The sequence below is a fragment of the Coenobita brevimanus genome, chromosome 46 (genome assembly GCF_032717465.1).
Source record: "Coenobita brevimanus isolate Jiangsu-jjx chromosome 46, ASM3271746v2, whole genome shotgun sequence".
NCBI lineage: Eukaryota > Metazoa > Arthropoda > Malacostraca > Decapoda > Coenobitidae > Coenobita > Coenobita brevimanus.
The window spans coordinates 16,279,355-16,284,849 of record NC_136999.1 but is presented as its reverse complement, the minus strand read 5'-3'; positions in this window follow the sequence as shown (position 1 = coordinate 16,284,849).

Below are 5,495 nucleotides of genomic sequence, written 5' to 3'. Positions count from 1 at the left end.
ATCATCATCATCTGCCGTGCCCTCTCCTCAGTCTACATCATCTGAGGAGTACGAATTACCAAAGCCTGCAAAGCGAGGGAAGGCAGGCTATGCAGGCCATGCAGGCAGGGCAGGCAGGCCTAGAACAAAGGGGATCCGTGGCAGTTGGAGGGCAAAGCTGGGTGATAAGCGAGGAGATAAGCGAGGTGATAAGCTGGGTAGAAAGGGTCAAGTTTCACCAAGCACCAGGTCAGAAACCCCCCCGCCTGCCCCCCGCTCAGCTCCCTCACCCTCGCCACCCCCCCAATCACCGCCCCCGCACTCACCCCCCTCCCCATTGCCTCCTGCCTCACCCCCCTCCCGCTCGCCTCCTGCCTCACCCATTGCCTCACCCATTGCCTCCACCTCAGCTCCTTCTCACGGGGAAACGAGTGCAATGCAACCTGCCACTGCCACTGAACCACGCACAGGGCAAGTGGATGCATTTGTTTGGTCTGACAGTGCAGATTTTCAGCCACACAATCCACCGTTTGATATGACAAATGCTGGAATACAGCCTGCCTTCCCATGCAATGCAGGAGATGACTTTGTTGACTACTTCCTGGTCTTCATGGATGATGAAATCGTGCAGCATGTCAGCGATGAGACCAATAGGTATGCAGCTCAGTGTGCAGCAGAAGGGCTGGGACCTATTGGCTCACCAAAGCAAGTGTCGTGGTTGCCTGTCGGAATCAGAGAGCTGTATGTTTTTTTTGCCCTAATGTTTCTTATGCCCCATATAAAGAGACATGAGTTGGAGGAGTACTGGCTCGTGGATGACATTACTACTATCCCAATATTCGGGAAGTATATGTCACGGGATCGGTTCCGACAGCTGCTTGGATACCTGCACTTCACTGACAATGCAAACCCGTCCCAAACTGACCCTTTGTGGAAAGTGAGGGATTTTCTCAACAGGATTAGGGATCGATTTATGCGATTTTTCCGGCCTATGCAGAAAGTCGTCATAGACGAATCCCTGGTATTGTTCAGAGGACGTCTCAAATTCATGCAGTACATCCCCAGCAAACGCCACCGCTTTGGGATAAAGTTCTTTGTGCTGTGTGACTGTGAGACGGGGTATATCCTGGATTTTGTCATCTACTCTGCTAGCACAATGGATGTGAACAGGAAAGACCCCCTTGGCTTCTCTGGCTCCGTTGTAAAAGTGCTGATGGAGAGGTATCTTGGTGGTAATCATGTGCTGTACGCAGACAATTACTACACAGCACCGAAACTCTCCAAATACCTTGCTGAACACGGCATTGGCACTGTTGGCACTGTACGGAGCTATAGGAAAGAGTGGCCAAGTTTCCCCGAAGCATCATCATCATCCAAGGGAGATGTTCACCTGAAGAAGTGAGACAAGCTTCTTGTGATCAGGTGGCATGACAAGAAGGTCGTGAATATGATCAGCACCATCCACAAGGGGGAATTGCAGAGAACTGGGAAGGTCAGCTACAGGACGGGAGAGCCAATCATGAAGCCTGATGCCATCATTGATTACAATGTCAATATGAGACTTGTTGATAAGTCTGATATGATGATTGGCGAAATCGACTGTCTCAGGAGAAACACCCGATGGTACAGGAAGGCTTGCCTGCACATGCTCGATATGTGCATGCTCAACGCCTTCATTCTCTACAAGACACAAGTCGGGGGCATAAGGCAACCATCACTGAGACAGTTTTCCAAGACTGTCGTGCAGCAGCTACTTGCACGACTTGGTCAGGTGACGGCATTGATCCCGAGGCGACACTCTGACACACAACCTGACCATCTTGAGTGCCGCAATTACATGAGCCGGCACCAGCTTGTGAAATTGCCTCTTACAGCAGGCGGCAGGTTGTCACAGGGCCGCTGCAGAGTATGTTCTAACACCACACGGAGGCCTAGGACGAGAAAAATGAGCACACACCAGTGCCTGGAATGCCAAGTCGCTCTATGTGTAACTCCGTGCTTTGCCGAGTACCACTCTCTGAGTAAATACTGAAAGTGACAGTGATATATAGTGATGCGACAGTGACGTGCTTTGCCAATAATTGTATAATGGATAATGTAGTAATAAGGGATATTTTGCCTAGAAAAAAATGTAAATATTGGCCAGTATAATAAGTGATATTGTAATAAGAGAATCTGCGGCACTTGTGTAATTCTGCGGCACTTGTGTAATTCTTTGATGTGCCAGTGACGCAATATAGTAATAAGTGCAGTGTAAATATAATGTATATTGCCCAGATTATATGTAAAATAATATTAGAAGTTAGAAAGAATGAAAAGATCGCATGAAACGTCAGTGAGCGGGTGCGCCGCAGTGAAGTGAGGCGCAGCCGCAGTGAAGGGCGGGCGCATCCGCAGGGAAGTGCCTTTTACCTACCTCAGTGAACACAGAGTGGGTGTTTATCGTATGTACAGTGTTCATATATGTTTATATTACTATTATGAGAGAGTGGTTGGCATTTGGTGCTGGTGTGTGGGGCGTAAAATAGTTATTTCACACCCCTCACTTCTAACGGCTCTACCCGTCCTGTGAAAGTCAACAAAGTCATGAACCTACATCAATGGAAAGCTGAAGGTTAGTGCTTTCTAATGGTACCGCATTTTTTTCTCTAGCTTTATTCTGTGCAGAGTTATTAAGGTTTAAAGGTTTGTTTACATTTGCCTGAAACCCCCGCGGGAGAGGACAGTCAGACCAAAACAATACCCACGGTTAAAGGGTTAAAGCTTATAAATGCCTGTGTGGCGACTAGTTCCTATACACTGTTGCCAGACAAAACAACCACATCACACGAGCAGGCTTGCAGCGACTTTGTGCTGACGAACGTACTATTGCGGACAGGAGTTCTTAACCACCCTTGTCCAGCCAACCTGTGTATGTGGCAGCGTCGCATTTCTGAGCACAGAAGTTGCCTTCGATGCATTTCTGTCGAAAAATATTCCTTCAGCTTTGGGCCTGTACTAATGGATAAAGCAATAGTAATATTCACTTTGAAGGTTTGACTCTAATAACACGAATATATCATACTGATTATTTAATAACTTGTTTCTCGTATAGAGGCAAGCAAGTGATAAATATGTATATTTGGTTCCACTCCACGACTTCCTGTAGGTCTGAACTAGCGAACACAGAGTGAACAAGTCCGAAGCATTCATTTGTTAACAGGAGCGAGAGAGAGAGAGAGAGAGAGAGAGAGAGAGAGAGAAAGAAAGAGAGAGAGAGAGAGTAGCGGGTGCCCGTGAATTTTAGAGGAATGAGGTGGAGAAATAAGGAGCTCAACACAGTTAAACAGGGATTTTTCCTTTCGTTTCGGTTGGTTTGCTGTGCTTAAATGGCTAAATGAAGGTAAATTATGAAATGTAATAACTGGATGACGAAGTGGTAATAGAGTCTGGCTAATGGTTGTTTGGTTCAAGGTGTGCACTGTGCAGTGGTAAGCCTAATTCCAGGCAACGGTCGCTGTTAAAAGTTGGATGTTTTAGGTCCTATTTATTTTAAGCATTTCCATGTGTGTTTACAGTACGTGTATGCCCCTATGGACCTATTTTCACCCCATGAATATTTTTATCAATGGACATTTTCACCACTCGGAGCACAATCCCTTATGGACCTATTTTCCTTAATGACTTTTTTTTTTTCTAAGACGCCTACTTCCCTACGTAACCTATTTTCCCCCGAACTAATTTTCCCCATTGATGTATTTTCTCCCCACGGACCAATTTTTCCGTCGACCTTGAATCTCTATATGAATGCAGGTTTCCTACATGGTCGTATACCCATGGATGTATTTTTCACAATGAATCTATTTTCCCCATAAACCTGGTATCCGACTTGGTTATATCACCCACTGATGTGTGCAGTTGAAACACAGATCTCTTCACCAACAGACGTATTGCTCGATGGACCTGTTGTAACTCACTGAATATATATACCTACATCAGCATGATTCCAGCATGGACCAATTTTCCCAACTCGGACATTAACTCAATTCACCTAATCCCAGTGGCCTGTTTTCCCACAATCCGTTCATCCATCTACACACCCACCCATCAACGCACATATCCACAACCTTACTCAATACAATATGTCTCAAAAGTAGGACGACACAAACCCGTCTCTTGCCTTGTCCTACAGGTAGCCCCACCACCCACTTCACTTAAACAATGCACGAACCCCACTCCACCCCACTAAACCAGCCCAACAACCCTTTCCCTCCCTCTCGCCCACTCACTCCACCTAGTCCGCCTGTGAACCAAACAGCCTACTGTACACTAACCAATCCACCCACCCAGTTACCAACCTACCAATCCGCATATCATGCTCCACAAGTCAGATGACTCTCTATCCAACACACACACACACACACACACACACACACACACACACACACACACACACACACAGAGGCGGAGTGGATTTCCTTACACGAAAGATGAGTCTCACCGCTTAACTCAGTCTGTTGATAGAAAATAGTACCGGGTACTCTTTACAGGGAGTTTGCCAGGCCATAGATAAGGGGCTTCATTCCAGCTACATACACATGATTTTATGCGATATGAGTAAATATGGTGCTCAAGCTAAACAGGGAAGGTTTCCTTTCGCTGATGACGGAGTTTATTTATCCCAGGAAAACGTCTCGTCGGACAAAATGAAAGATGGGTTTTATTCTGGGTAACGCCAGTTGACTTTGTCAAATAATTTGGCAGGCCACGTAACTTCTGTTAGATGCCTTCGCATTTTTTTCTCTCTCTGGTGGTTGGCACCTGCAGATTTTTGGCGAACTAATAAGTATTTTTCTCATTAACTGGATATTTCTCTCTGGACAGAGAGGCAAATTACTTTCTTAAGAACAGCTTTTTGTTAAATCAACAGCAGTTATCTTCTTATTCATAATTCCAACGAAAGCAATCCTATATATATATATATATATATATATATATATATATATGTATATATATATATATATGTATATAACAAAGCAAAGCAGTTTTAGTAACTGATGGAAGAAATGCTCACGCTTTGGCCTGTTTTCAATGGATCATAAGAATCCAGGGTTTCTCATCCCTTGCATTTCCCTGCGCCAGTCTGCCTCCACCTTATTATTCCAAAATTCACAGGCACCCACCATACACGCTCTCTTTCTCTCTCTCTCTCTCTCTCTCTCTCTCTCTCTCTCCTAATAACAAATGAATGCTTCGATCTTGTTCCCTCTGTGTTCGCTGGTTCAGACCTACAGGAAGTCGTGGAGTGGAACCAAATATACATATTTATCACTTGCTTGGGTCTATACGAGAAACAAGTTATTAAATAATCAGTATGATTTATTCGTGTTATCAGAGTCAAACCTTCAAAATAAATAATACTATTGCTTTATCCATTAGTACAAGACCAAAGCTGAAGGAATATTTTTGGACAGAAATGCATCGAAGTCAACTTCTGTGCTCGTGAATGCTACGCTGCCACATACAGAGGTTGGCTG